Here is a 16,250-nt window from a genome sequence, read left to right as displayed (position 1 = left end):
CATGTCCCCATAAATGAGTTCGAAAGCATCGTTGATGCGAGCTCGCAGTTCTGGCACGTTTCTTGGTTGAGGAGGTTTAAACACTGAATCTTTCACATAACCCCACAGAAAGAAATCGCATGGGCTTAAGTCGGGAGAGCGTGGAGGCCATGACATGAATTGCTGATCATGATCTCCACCACGACCGATCCATCGGTTTTCCAATCTCCTGTTTAAGAAATGCCGAACATCATGATGGAAGTGCGGTGGGCACCATCCTGTTGAAAGATGAAGTCAGCGCTGTCGGTCTCCAGTTGTGGCATGAGCCAATTTTCCAGCATGTTCAGATACACGTGTCCTGTAACGTTTTTTTTGCAGAAGAAAAAGGGGCCGTAAACTTTAAACCGTGAGATTGCACAAAACACGTTAACTTTTGGTGAATTGCGAATTTGTTGCAAGAATGCGTGAGGATTCTCTACCGCCCAGACTCGCACATTGTGTCTGTTCACTTCACCATTAAGAAAAAATGTTGCTTCATCACTGAAAACAAGTTTCGCACTGAACGCATCCTCTTCCACGAGCTGTTGCAACCGCGCTGAAAATTCAAAGCGTTTGACTTTGTCATCGGGTGTCAGGGATTGTAGCAATTGTAAACGGTAAGGCTTCTTATTTAGCCTTTTCCGTAAGATTTTCCAAACCGTCGGCTGTGGTACGTTTAGCTCCCTGCTTGTTTTATTCGTCGACTTCCGCGGGCTACGCGTGAAACTTGCCCGCACGAGTTCAACCGTTTCTTCGCTCACTGCAGGCCGACCCGTTGATTTCCTCTTACGGAGGCATCCAGAAGCTTTAAACTGCGCATACCATCGCAGGAACTTCGTCCTGAAGTGTCGTTGCACTGTTATGACCGACTGATGTGAGTGCATTTCAAGCACGACATACGCTTTCTCGGCTCCTGTCGCCATTTTGTCTCACTGCGCTCTCGAGCGCTCTGGCGGCAGAAACCTGAAGTGCGGCTTCAGCCGAAGAAAACTCTATGAGTTTTTCTACGTATCTGTAGTGTGTCGTGACCATATGTCAATGAATGGAGCTACAGTGAATTTATGAAGTCGCTTCAATCATTTGTAATAGCCCTGTATTTAGAATGCGACAATTATTGAACTTTATAAAAAATAACGGTCAAACTTCACGGTTGGCTGCGGGGCATAATGGGAATTAGTATACGCATGTATGGTTTCGCTTAACCACAAAGCCCACTTTCATTTCGATGGATTCATCAATAAGCAAAACTGGCGCATTTGGAGGACTGAGAATCCGCATTTCGCGATCGAGAAGTCTCTTCATCCTCAATGGATGACTGTGAAATATGTGCAATGTCCAGTCACGGAATAATCGGTGCGATATTCCTTGGTGGAACAGTGACTACCGAACGGTACCTGAAGGATTTGGAAGATGATTTAATACCCATTATAAAAAGTGACTCTGATTCCGATAACATGTGGCTCATGCAAGACGGAGCTCGACCCCATCGAAGCAAAATGTTCTGGAGGAGCACTTTTGGGACCTCATTCTGTCTCTGTGGTACCCAGAGGCTACTGGCATGGACCTCGATTGGCCGCCATATTCTCCGGATCTGAACACATGTGACTCCTTTTTGTTGGGCTAGATTTAAGACATGGTGTACAGCAATAACCACTAAACAATTTCTGATTGAAAACAGTCATTCTACATGTACATACAAACTCCGCAATCCACCATACGTTGCGTGACGGAGGGTACCTCGTACCACAAGTAGCATCTTCTTTCCCTGTTCCACTCCCAAACAGAATGAGGGAAAAATGACTGTCTATATGCCTCTGTACGAGCCCCAATCTTTCTTATCTTATTTTTGTGGTCTTTCCGCGAAATGTAAGTTTGCGGCAGTAAAATTGTACTGCAGTCAGCCTCAAATGCTGGTTCTCTAAATTTCCTCAGTAGCGATTCACGAAAAGAACGCCTCCTTTCCTCTAGAGACTCCCACCCGAGTTCCTGAAGTATTTCCGTAACACTCGCGTGATGATCAAACCTACCACTAACAAATCTAGCAGCCCGCCTCTGAATTGCTTCTATGTCCTCCGTCAATCCGACTTTATAGGGACCCCAAACGCTCGAGCAGTACTAAAAAATAGGTCGTTTTAGTGTTTTATAAGCGGTCTCCTTTACAGATGAACCACATCTTCCCAAAATTCTACCAATGAACTGAAGACGACTATCCGCCTTCCCCACAACTGCTATTACATGATTGTCCCACTTCATATCGCTCTGCAATGTTACTCCCAAATATTTAATCGACGTGACTGTGTCAAGCGTTACACTACTAATGGAGTATTCAAACATTACAGGATTCTTTTTCCTATTCATCTGCATTAATTTACATTTATCTATATTTAGAATTAGCTGCCATTCTTTACACCAATCACAAATCCTGTCCAAGTCATCTTGTGTCCTCCTACAGTCACTCAACGACGACACCTTCCCGTACACCACAGCAGCATCAGCAAACAGCTTCACACTGCTATCCACCCTATCCAGCGGACCTACCACACTTCCCTGGGGCATTCCAGATGATAACCTCACCTCCGATGAACACTCCCCATCGAGGACAACGTACTGGGTTCTGTTACTTAAGAAGTCTTACAGCCACTCTCATACTTGGGAACCAATCCCATATGCTCGTACCTTAGGAGTCTGCAGTGGGGCACCGAGTCAAACGCTTGTTTGTTCCGACACTTTAGCGAGTCATGCAGAATTGCGCTATTCGTCTGCGCATCATCGCCAATAATGGCTGGTATATCGAATATGTCATAACCTAAACCCTATACATTTGCTATATAATTTTATCACGTATTGTGTTTTGAACCAGTGTGCAGGATGCGTGAGTGGTGCACGCAGTGTGAGTTGTAACTTCTCTCCCACAGAGTTTCATGATATAGTGACTGTGATAACCATGAAAAATGACTGAGCCAGTTTGGTGCGGGCTCTACGTCGAGTGCAATAGCTCGATTTGATTTTACGTGTGCCATCGTTCGCTTAAAGGTGGCAGCGGCGGGCTGGTGACGGCGCCGTGGGCTTTGGCGAGGCTTCTTCTGTCGGGCAGGAGAGACGATTGCGAGGAGTCGGCCAGCGAAGCGAAACAGCGAACTTCTGCCCCTTGGCTCTGATTCGTTATGGACATCACACAATGATTACCTCTGGAGTCGTGCGCAGCCATGCTAATGCTGATGTCCGAGTCTGCTAGGTGCAACGGGCAAATCTAATCTTACTCAGTTAAGAAGAGCCTGTATAATCTCGTGCCCGGTATCATTTGTGATTTACATGACCCGATAGTTCCTTCGTAGAGCTGAGTTATTCGTTGGACTTCGAACGTACTTGCTCAGTTTGGGACAAGGTGTGACCTGGTACAGTTTGCATGGTGGCGATAGATGACGGAATCGTTTGTGGAAACTGCTGACCCAAAGTCCTGGACGCATCATTTGGCTGGGTGCTGTTTTCTTTGGTGAGCACTGCGTGTGTTCAGCGCACGAGTGTTAGCTTGAAAACGAGCTGCCTGACTGGGCCACTTTCAAATGGTTCAAATGGCTCTAAACACTATGGGACTTAACATCTGAAGTCATCAGTCCCCTAGACTTAGAACTAATTAAAAGTAACTAACCTAAGGACATCACACACATCCGTGCCCGAGGCTGGATTTGAACCTGCGACCGTAGCAGCAGCGCGGCTCCGGACTGAAGCGCCTAGATGGGACACTTTCAAAACGTGTTATTGTTCCAAGGATTCGCCTTAAATATCATTTGTATATTTTATTTTGGTTTTAATTATCAGTTCCCGACGACCTTTTTCTCTCTGTTTAAGTTACAAGTTGTTGAGTACTAATTTTTCAACTGTTTTAAGGTTCCTCCTTTGAAAGATTTTTTTTTATTTTCTACAGCTTAATTCAAAGATTTTATTATTTAAGGTATTGTTGCTCTTTTGTTAAAACGAGTCTTTAGAAGTTCAATATCCAGGTTATTTGTGGCTGATTCTGGCTAGCATAAATATTTTATGTTTTGCATCTTTTACGATCTAACTTCTCTCTGTTTTCGTTATGCTTTAACGATCCAAGAGGCTAATGTGAGAATCCATTTCCTATGTGTCGGAACTGCATCATTCTAAAATTAAATTTAAGGTATTGATCTTGTTATGAAATACTAAATTTGGTAATGAGATGTTGCCCTCTCTGTTCACTGATTCACTTGTGCTGTGTGTATTAAATATTATCAAGGATCAATAAAGGGACTATTTAGTTTTGTTAACGGCCCAGACGCTTACCGATCAACCTGAACCCTCGCTCCGCATCAATGACATTTTCATATGAGGGAATGGTGTTCGGAAGTCATTACTGCATCGGAGACACACAGAAACAGACTGCCGCAAATAACCTTAGAACTACAATAGAGACAACAAAGCAAAGACAAACGAATATCTGAAAGAAGCGACTTCAACAATGGCAGTCGTTTAAAAGAAATATTATTTGACTAATAATATCAGTAATAAGGCAGCAGTGTAAATATACTGCTTATCGTGATGTGCACCTTAGGACGAAGGTTCTGGTTGGGACAAAAATATGAGTTGCTGTTGTCATCGGAATAGTAGTCTGGTGTACCGAACCGTCTATAGTACAGTTTTCCACACCAGTTAGTACTTATGTTCGCTTGTTACAGAAACGGCTTTACTCCACCTTCAAAACAGTAAGGGTTCCATTACCCATTGATCAAACTCCAAATCCAAATGTACATTGATGCATGACCATGGGAGTAGCCTGAAGAGACAGTTCCTCAGCAGACAATGACTCCCCAAGTACCTTCCCAGCAAGCCATTACAGATGCCAGAGAGCCCACAGCATGTTTGACCAGCAGGGCAGGCCCACGTTGACAATGCTCAATAGGCAGGTCACTGCTGTTACAACGGCGGCCGCAGGCGGTTTGTAGACCAACAGAACGTGGAGGCGCAACGTTGTGACAGATACTGGCAAACTAAGCGTGGTACTGGCATGTTTAATCAGCGAACATTATGGCAAATGTGTGTTTTCTAACGGGGGATACAAAGCGTCATGCAGCATTAATGAAAGATGCTAACAATAGTCCAGAATCCGAACACTTCAATAGAACTTTCAATCACCAGCATTGTTCTCTAGCTCAGCACGTAGTGTGTAAACATCCGAAGTACTGGTTTGATGCGGCTTGCCAATTATTCCTCTCCTGAACCAACCTCTTCATCTCAGAGTAGCACTTACAACCTATGTTCTCAATTATTTTCAGAATGTATTCCAGTCTCTGTCTTCCTCTACGTTTCTAACCTCTATAGCTCCCTCTAGTGCCATGTAAGTTATTCCCGATGTCTTAACAGATGTCCTATCATCCTCTCTCTTCTCCTTATGACTGTTTTCCATACATCCATTTTCTCTGCGATTCTGCGCACAACGTCCTCATTCCTTATCGGTCCACATAATTTTTAATGTTCGTCTGTTAGCACCACATCTCAACTGCTGCGATTCTCTTCCTTTCCAGTTTTCTCACAGTCCATGTTTCACTACCAAATAAATCTGTGCTCCAAACGTACATTCTCAGCAATTTCTTCTTCAGATTGAGGCCTATGTTTGACACTAGCAGATCTGCCTTGTCGAGAAAACCTCTTTTTGGCGATGCTTCTCGAGTATCGGACCGGATTTGCGCCTGTATGCAAGACTTTCATGCAGACAGAATTCAAAACGTGGCTCTTAACGGAGCAAAAACTACGGATGCTAAGGTACTTTCCGGGGTACCACACGCAACTGTGATACGTCCCTTACTGTTTACAATGTATACAAATGATCTAGTAGAAAGCATCGGAAGCTATTTAAGAGTGTCCGCAGATGATGGGACTGTCTATAAGAAAGTAACAACGCTGGAAGGGAGTATAGATTTGGAAAACGACCTGCAGAGGATTGATGAATGATGCAGGCTCTGGCAGTTGATCCTGAACGTAAATAAATGTAACATATAACGAACTGGATTATGCAGTACCCAAAAGTAAACGTATATTTTATTAGAGGCGATCTAGGATCACACCGTCATTGGGTCCAAAAACCCATCTCAGCTATGCATTTACATAACTGGCGTAACAGTTATTAGATGTACGTTGTTCCATGATTTCCATTGGCTGTAAGTACGTATCATTGTATCATTCTGCCTATTGATCAAATTGACAAATGGGAAACCTTCTGTCCGTTTACTCTCATAAAAGTATTTGTTAATGACAAATTGTGAAGTTGACAAAAACGTTGGTGAGGTTAAATGGGCTGAATGTTACGTATTTGCAGCCAATAACAATGATGGAAAAATGTACATTCGGCAACTGTTATGCCAATTATGCAAATGCATAGCTAAGATGGCTTTTGGATTGGATGGTGGTCTGATCTTGGTCCGAAATCATTCGTCTCTAACAAAATAAACCGTTACAGCTGTGTATTACACAAAGCAGTTCTTAACATTCATTAAAGTAATACAGCAACACCTTCACAAAATGATCACATAAAGGAAATTATAGGAAATCAGATGCCAGACAGATTCAAAGGAAGGGTCTTAAGGGAATTTAACGCAATCACGGAGGAAGTGGCTTACAAGGTACCCTTTCGACCGATTCTTGAATACTTCTCATCAACCTGGGATTCTTACCTTGTAGGTCTGATAGAACGTGTAGCAAGACCAAATGAAGAGCGGCGCGTTTTGTCAAGGGTTCGTTTAGTAGGCGCGACTGCGCCGCAGACAGGCTCAGCAAACTCCGCTGGCAGACATTACAGGAAAGACGTTGTGAGTCACGGAGAAGTTCATTACTGTAATTTCGACAGAGTACTTTTCGTAAAAAGCCGTACAGGATATTACTTCGTCCTACACACATCTCGTGAAACGACGACAATGAGGCAATTGGAGCTAGTACAGTGACTTGACGACGATCAACCTTCCAACACGCCATTCGCGAGTGGAACAGGGAAGGGGCCAAAGTTAGTCGTGCTAGGATTATCCGCCGCCACACACCGTTACGTACTTTGCGGAGTGTGATGCAGATGTAGCTCTAGATGAAATGTTATCAGTCCACCTGTATTAACCTGCCTTTTTAGCTCCACATCTCAAACTCTTCGATTTTATTTTCTTTAGGTTCATTGCATCACTCACTTCCACACAATGCTGAGCTCCAAACGTACATTCACAGAAATTTATTCCTGAAATTAATGCGAATGTCTGATGGTCTTCTTTCAGCCAGGAATTTCTTCTCTGAATGTGCTAGTCCTGTTTCTATAACGTCATTGTTTTGCCAGTTGTGTGTTGTTGTAATTTGTTTCCGAAGTAGCAGAATAACTTCTCTGCGTCCATATCAAGGTCCTCAGGTTTGGTGTTATGTTGATCGTTAATCATATTTCTGCTGCTGTTCACTGCTTTCGCCTTCCTTCGGTTCATCCCTAAACTACATTCTGTCCTCGTCAGACGCTGTATTCCAAAAATAACGTGAGTAAGAAGAACGAAAGACCAAAGTAGTGAGATATACAGGCAGCAGAAATAAGAATAGCGAGAAAAATATCATCAGAATTTGGTGATCACGAAGTATACGAAGTTACGGAATTCTGCTACCTTGGAAGCAAATCAACCCGTTGTAAGTAGGCTGTTTATGTTTTCTTATTGGCAACGTTACGTAGCGCTCTGTATGAAAATCACTGGCTGTGCTGTGTGCAGTCTATGGCTAGTTTGCATTGTTGTCTGCCATTGTAGTGTTGGGCAGCGGCAACTGGATGTGAATAGCGCGTAGCGCTGCGCAGTTGGAGGTGAGCCGCCAGCAGTGGTGGATGTGGGGAGAGAGATGGCGGAGTTCTGAAATTTGTAGTACTGGATATTATGAACTGCTATGTATATTATGATTTTTCAACACTATTAAGGTAAATACATTGTTTGTTCTCTATTAAAATCTTTCATTTGCTAACTATGCCTATTAGTAGTTAGTGCCTTCCGTAGTTTGAATCTTTTATTTAGCTGGCTGTAGTTGCGCTCGCTGTATTGCTGTAGCTTGAGTAACGAAGATTTTTGTGAGGTAAGTGATTTGTGAAACGTATAGGTTAATGTTAGTCAGGGCCATTCTTTTGTAGGTATTTTTGAGTCAGATTGCGTTGCGCTAAAAATATTGAATGTCACTTTAAGCACAGTCGTGTATAATTGTTCAAAGGGGACGTTTCACCGTGACGAACTAAGCAAGAAGGACATAAAACGGGGCCTAGCACAGGCAAAGAGGGCATTCCTGGCCAAAAGAAGTCTACTAGTATAAAATATAAGGCTTAATTTGAGGAAAAAATGTCTGAGAATGTACCTTTGCCCCACATCATTGTATGGTAGTGAATCATGGTTTGTGGGGAAATCAAAAAACAAGGGAATCGAAGCGTTTAAGATGTGGTTCTATAGAAGACTGTTGAAAATTAGCGGGAGTGATTAGGTAAGGAAAAAGAAAGTTATCTGCAGACTTGGCGAGGAAACGTACTTACACAAAACACTAACAAGAAAAGGGACAGACTGAAAGCACATCTTCCATGATATTGGAGGGAGCTGTAGAGTGTGAACATTGTAGGGCAGGGTACATATAGGGGTATAACTAGTAGATTTTGAGCGTGAACACTCGCGCATTGTCACGCTCTTATTCACGAGCAGAGCGGTTGCGACGTGGTGGGAGTGAGGGAAATGCGCGCACCGTTATGTCGCTCTATCACGGGAAAGGCATCAGCTGTGAAGTATGGCGCGTTCAGTTTTGACAGAAATGACGAGTCGCTCATGTGTAGTAGCGACAATATCTTCTCATCTCTATCCGTTGCACGAGGCACATCGCCTTTTCAAACAAACTAGATATGCAAAATGGCAGCTGGAAAAAGGAAATAAGCTTGTATTCGTACATTATCGCCCGTGAAAGACGCTGTCGTTAACAATGAATTTCAACGTTATTCGCATAGTTTAGCAGCCCTTAAGGAAGAATTTGAGCAATGTTTTGAAGTTGTGACTGCATTAGAAAGACATTTTGACGTGTTATCGTCTTCACATGCCGCGTGCTTTGACGAGATTTGTCCTGAACTGCAACTAGAAATTATTTAGCTGCAATGTGATAGAGATTACAAAGACAAATGACAGTACAAGATAAAGATCTTGGATTTCTATAGACACGTCCCTGACGATAGATTTCCTCCCTTTCACAAACAGGCGGCTACAATAATATCAATGTTCAGTTGGACGCATATTGGTGAACAGTTGGTCTCTGCAATGAAAAGTAATAAGACACGCTTCAGAAATCCCCTGCCTGGCCGTAATCTAAACTGCTCGCAGGGTGTACATCGCACAAGAACAAGTACTCCGAACATAGACGCAACGCCGGCCGCTGTGGCCGAGCGGTTCTAGGCGCCTCTGTCAGGAACCACGCTGCTGCTACGGTCGCAGGTTCGAATCCTGTCTCGGGCAGGGATGTGTGTGCTGTCCTTAGGTTAGTTAGGTTTAAGTAGTTCTAAGTCTAGGAGACTGATGACCTCAGATGTTGAGTCCCATAGTGCTCAGAGCTATTTGAACCATTTTTTGAGCCATAGACGCAACTGTTAAGGCGGACATATGCAGGAGAGCCGAAAATCCCACACTTGATTGCCTTAATTTTTGTGTAACAGCTCACAACGTAATGTAAGATAAATTAAGAAATATGCGTTGGTAAAATTATGTGGCACTTGTACATTTTTTTATTTGTTTCATTTGTAGCAATAATATTTCAAACAGTGATCCCCAAGCGCTGGTCGAGGGTTAATAATTTGACGAACATAGGACGGCAGGTGTTCTGCGACCCACTCCCCGTCCTGCGCCGGCAGTGCGATTACCTTTGTGGTGTGCCGCCTTTACAAAAGAAGGAATCTCATTTTTTAAATCATTTTAATGACATATTAAAAAATAAGTGTAGCTTACAGAGCTAATAATTTACGTAAAGTGTGATGTTTGTCTAAGAATACGCACACAGTATTGAGCTAGCGCTGCTGGTTTGTTTCGTGTTTTACAATGTATACTATTACACGACAGTGTCGTTCGTTACTTTTTGCTTATCTTTTCTGGTCTAATTGTAGGCTGGTATCTAAGATTGCAGATTATGTTCAGATGAATGTAAGTGTAACTTCCGATTGAAATATAAATTATTGTAAGTATTCAGCAAATCTTCTTTATGTCAATTCCTACCTTTTACTGCGCTGCATACCGAAGTTAAATGTAACCATTATAATTGTAATAGCTGAAGCTAGTTGGTTTTGCGGATTTATGCTAAATTATTTCCACCCTAATAGCCATTACATATAACTTCCGTTTAACAGAACGTGCACAAATCTTACGTTACGCAGTGTACATAGTTTATTCAGTAAAGTTACTTGAAACGCAACCGTACGAGCTGAAGCTACTCAGTAACTTTGGCATGAGTGTTTTCCTTGAGAAAGATATTCATTAATCCAAATATGAATGAAAATCAAATTATTACGTTCTCTCTTTGTCCATAATTCAAAGAAGCGCAGAGATATTGTTCAACGTTGGATCACATTTCTCTCTGTTGCGATGAACTTATAGCTGCTTCTCATTAAATGTGAATCCATCCTAGGAAAGAAAGGTTTCATAATCTTCTCGTTTTGAAATAAATTAAAATAATATTAGAGTTCAGTTTACCGTGTTCGCCGTTCTCCGTTCTCGCGTATTGCTGCTCACAGCCTGCTCCGTGAGCACGTTTGTTGTGAAGCCCTGCTGTAGGGGAGGACAGAGACTGGAATACGTCCAACAAATAATAGTGGAAGTAGGGTGCGAGAGATACTCTGAGATGATGAGCAGAGAAATTCGTGGCGGGCTGCTCAAAGCAGTCAGATGGCTGATGACACATGAAAGGAACATGCTGGTTTTGATCACAGGTGGATCAAAGGTGGAAGCATAAGCGGTCAAAGACTACTAGCTAGGGCATAACCACCTATGGCAACCGAACATACATCCACAAGCGACAACATCGACAAACCCCTGCAAACCACCAACGGTGACCGGATATGCTAGCTACTACTAAAGCCGACGAACAGGCCACAGCAGGGAAACCGACAAGCTCGCAACTTACGCACAAACTAAACTCCAACACTACCCTACACCGTTAATCATATACAGTATATGACCTATCGGACGCAAAACGATGACGCACCTCACTGACCGAGAAGCCAACACCGGCACCCAGCAGCAACCGCCGATTAACACTACAGCACAACCTCAAGGTATCGACATGCATCATACCCACTCCTAACAAAGCCTACCCTTGAATGACCTGTCGCAGGCAGCAAGAAAACCGCTACTACTCTTACAACCCGACCCAACTACAGCAGAGGTCTTTTTCCCTTGGTCCTTGTCTAGTCACTTTTTTACCCCCCGCCGTAGAAACCGCTAACCTTTGTTCAACTTTCGACCCAATCTACCTCCAGATGAGGGCATATTAATGGTTAACCTTAACGAGACGTACGCAAGCATCGCAGTACCCACATCATGCGAGACCTCACTTTAGTGAAAACTAACCCTTATGCAGAGATGACTGTAGCCCTTTTGTGTTGGCCATCACGCCGGTACGGGCGTGGATGGGCTCCACATCTTTTCTAAACAAAAGTTTATCATAGTGCTCATCCACCGTATAGGTAATAGGTTTTATGCAGTAGGGTGCACAATTTTCGTGGACTGGCCAGCCTATACTTCCGCGTAGTCCAGCTCCATGAAAAAGGGACAGTGCACATATTGAATCAAAGCAAATATTTTGACTTCAGATACGGTTTGTTCATTAAATTAACTTAAATTTGATACGCCTCTCGAGCTGACAAAATACTTATCTCAAAAACTATTAAAATTAGTCTTTCACTATACGATCTTAACACAATTTCGACGAATTGAAACCACCGTCGGCTTGAGAAACCAGTGGGCTAGGGTCTCGTGGGGGCGGCCGAATTGTCTTGTGACTAGTTTGATGCGGGCCGCCACGAATTCCTCTCCCGTACCAACATCTTCATCTCATAAGTCCTCAATTATTCGCTGGAAATATTCCAATCCCTGCCTTCCTCTATAGTTTCTACCCTCTAATACACCTCTACTATCATGAAATTTATGCACTGATGTCTTTACAGCTTTCCTGCCATCCTGTCCCTTCTCCTTGTCAGTGTTTTCCACATATTCCTTTCTCTCTCGTTTTGCGCAGAGCCGCTTCTTGCTGTTACCTTATCAGTCCACATTATTTTCAATATTAGTCAATAACACGACATCTCAGATGCTTCTATTCTCTTCTGTTCTGGTTTTCACTGCTATATAGTGCTGTATTCTAGACGTACAATTTCGGAAATTCCTTCCTTAGAAGAAGGATTTGGCCAGAAAATCCCTTTTTACCAGTGCTAGTCTGCTTTTTATGTTCTCCGTGCTCCATTCGTCATTGGTTATTTTGCTGCATAGGTAACAGAATTACCTTAACTTCATCCACTTCGTGGCTACCAGTCCTGATCTTAAGTGTCTCGCTGTTCTCGTTTCTGCTACTTTTCATAATTTTCGTTTTCTTCTATGTACTCTCGGTTCATCTTCTGTACTGACTATAGTGTTGATTCCATTCAGCAGATCCTGCAACTATTCGAACTTTCACTGAGGATAGCACTGTCACCAGCGAATCGTATCATTGACATCCTTAGACTTTAAATTTTATTTTTCTGTCATTGCTTCTTCGATGTATCGATCGATCAAACAGTTGCGGCGAAAGACTACATCCTGTCTAACATCCTCTTTAATATGAGCACTTCGTTCTTGGTCTTCCACACTTATTATTCTCTCTTGCTCTTGTACATGATGTATATTACCAATCTCTCCCTATAGTTTAACCTTAATTTCCTCAGAATTCCAAACGTCTTACATCATTAGACTTTATCGAAGCCATTTTCCATGTCGACAAAATACTATGATCGTGTCTTGATTGGACGCGCGGGATAAGCCGAGCGGTCTGAGGCGCTGCAGTCATGGACTATGCTGCTGGTCCCGGCGGAGGTTCGGGTCCTACCTTGGGCATGGGTGTGTGTGTTTGTCCTTAGGATAATTCAGGTTAAGTAATTTGTAAGCTTAGGGACTGATGACCTTAGCAGTTAAGTCCTATAATACGAGGACAGTTCAATAGGTAATGCAACACATTTTTTTTCTCGGCCAGTTTTGGTTGAAAAAACCGGAAATTTCTTGTGGAATATTTTCAAACATTCCCGCTTCGTCTCGTATAGTTTCATTGACTTCCGACAGGTGGCAGCGCTGTACGGAGCTGTTAAAATGGCGTCTGTAACGGATGTGCGTTGCAAACAACGGGCAGTGATCGAGTTTCTTTTGGCGGAAAACCAGGGCATCTCAGATATTCATAGGCGCTTGCAGAATGTCTATGGTGATCTGTCAGTGGACAAAAGCACGGTGAGTCGTTGGGAAAAGCGTGTGTCAACATCGCCGCAAGGTCAAGACTGTCTGATCTCCCGCATGCGGGCCGGCCGTGCACAGCTGTGACTCCTGCAATGGCGGAGCGTGCAAACACACTCGTTCGAGATCGACGGATCACCATCAAACAACTCAGTGCTCAACTTGACATCTCTGTTGGAGGCACTACGCGGATGATGAAGAAGTTATTGATGCAGTACGACGTTGGCTCCGACATCGACCAGTGGAATGGTACCGTGCAGGCATACAGGCCCTCATTTCAAGGTGGCGTAAGGCCGTAGCATTGAATGGAGATTACGTTGAAAAATAGTGTTGTGTAGCTAAAAGCTTGGGGAATAACCTGGTGTATTTCAATGCTGAATAAAACAACCCCTGTTTCAGAAAAAAAATGTGTTGCATTACTTATTGAACTGCCCTCGTATTTCACACACATTTTTTTGTGTCTTGATTTTCCTTTAGTCTTATTTTCATTATTGACCTCTACGACAGAATTGCATCTCTGGTGCCTTTACCTTTCTCAAAGTCAAACCGTCATATAGCACATCCTCAGTTTTCGTTTATATTTTCTGTAAATTATTCATGTGAGCAATATGGACGCATGAGCTGTTAAACTGATCTTGCAGTCTTCGGAATTGTGTCGATGAAATTTTTCCAAATGTCGAATGCTACAACGCCGGACTCATACATTCTACGCATCGTCGTGAACAGTCGTTTCGTTGCTACTTCCCCAATGGTTTTAGAAATTCTGATGGCCTGTTACTTATCAGTTCTGCCCTATTTGATCTATGTCATCCATAGCTCTTTTACATTCTGATTATAGAACTGGATTCCCTATCTGTTCTAATCGATTCCTGTTTCTTATTCTATCACATCATACAAACTTCTCCCTCTACGAGGCCTTCAATGTACACTTTCATCTATCCGCTCTCTCTTCTGGATTTAAGAGTGGAACACCCATTGCACTCTTAATATTACCACTCTTGCTTTTAACTTCACTGAAGGTTGTTTCGACTGTCCTATATGCTGAGTCAGTTCTTCCGACAATCACTTCTTTTCCGATTTATACACATGTTCATGCACACATTTCGTTTTAGCTTCCTTGCACTGCAGTTTCTATTTATTTCATTCTTCAGTCACTCGTATTTCTGTATTCCTGAATTTCTCTGAACACTTTTGTACTTTCTTCTTTCATCGATCAGCTGAAGTATTTGTTGTATTACCCAAGGTTTCTTGGCAGTTACTTTCTTAGTTCTTGTTTCCAACTCCTGTGACAGTAGTTCTTATTGCTGTCCGCCCCTCTTCAAATTTGCTGCCTACTGAGCTACTCCTTATTGCTGTATCTACAGCCGTAGAGAACTTCAAGAGTATTTCGGCATTCCTTAGTTCTTCTGTATCCCATTTTTTTGCGTATTGATTCTTCCTAAATGATATCTTTACTTTCAGACTACTTATCATCATTACTGCAGTGTGATTTGAGTCTATATCTGCTCCTGAGTACGCCTCACAATCGGAATCTCCGTCCGACCAGGGTGTAAGCTAACTGAAATCTTCCTATATTTCCCGGCCTTTTCCAAGTATACCTCCTCCTTTTCTTATTCTTGAACAAAGTATTCTCTATTACTAGCTCAAATTTATTACAGAACTCAACTGGTCTTTCCCCTGTCTCACTACTAGTACCAAACACATATTCTCTCGTCTCCATTTCTTCTGCTCCTTCCACTACAATGACAGTCCAGTCCCTAATGACTAATAGATTTTCCTCTCCCTATAGATATTGAATTACCCGTTCAGTATCCCCATACACTTCCTCTATCAGTTCAGCTTGCGACGTCGGCATGTATACCTTAACTATCGTTGTCGGTGTTGGCTTGCTGTCGATTCTAATGAGAACAACTCTTTCACTGACCTGGTCACAGTAAACAACTCTCTGTCCTACATTTGTATTCGCAAAGAATCCTAATCCCGTTATACCATTTTCTGTCCGCAGCTCGTGGTCGTGCGGTAGCGTTTGCGCTTCCCGCGCCTGGGTTCCCCGGTTCGATTCCCGGCGGGGTCAGGGATTTTCTCTGCCTGGTGATGACTGGGTGTTGAGTGATGTCCTTAGGTTAGTTAGAATTAAGTAGTTCTAAGTTCTAAGGGACTGATGTCCATAGATGTTAAGTCCCATAGTGCTCAGAGCCATTTGAACCATACCATTTTCTGCTGCTCGTGATATTACCCTATACTCATCTGACCAGAAATCCTTGTCTTCTTTCCATTCCATCTGTTTGACCCCCATTAAATCTTAATTGAGCCTTTCCATTTCCCTTTCAGATTTTCTAACTTCCATACGGCATTCAAGCTGTTAACATTCCACGCCCCGACTCGCAGAACGTTATCCTTTCGTTGGTTATTCAATCTTTTTCTCGAGGTCATCTTCCCCTCCCGGTGACTCGAATGAGGGCTGGTCGGGTGATCATGACACTTTTCAATTGTAGGCCACATGTCCTGTGGATACACACTATGTGTCTTTAATGCAGTGGTTTAGATTGCCTTCTACATCCTCATGCCGTTTATCATTACTGATCCTTCCATGTTTATGGGCAGTTTCCCATCACAAGGGCGAAACAATGCTCTGAACCTCTGTCCGCTCCTCCGCCATCTTTGAGAAGGCCGTTGGCAGAATGAGGGTGACTTCTTATGGTGGAAGAGTGCTGATTATTGTTCAAAATGTAA

At 43.0% G+C, this 16,250-nt stretch overlaps 1 protein-coding gene across 1 annotated transcript in view; it reads right to left on the bottom strand.

Moving 5' to 3' along the window:
* The window catches only part of LOC126094713 (zwei Ig domain protein zig-8-like), a 989,984-nt gene that overhangs the window by 673,335 nt on the left and 300,399 nt on the right, over positions 1-16,250 (bottom strand). The gene's annotated exons all lie outside the window — the stretch shown is intronic.

This window comes from Schistocerca cancellata, chromosome 8, assembly GCF_023864275.1.
Source record: "Schistocerca cancellata isolate TAMUIC-IGC-003103 chromosome 8, iqSchCanc2.1, whole genome shotgun sequence".
NCBI lineage: Eukaryota > Metazoa > Arthropoda > Insecta > Orthoptera > Acrididae > Schistocerca > Schistocerca cancellata.
Note: the sequence above shows the minus strand (reverse complement) of the source record. Positions and strands in the feature narration are given on the sequence as shown.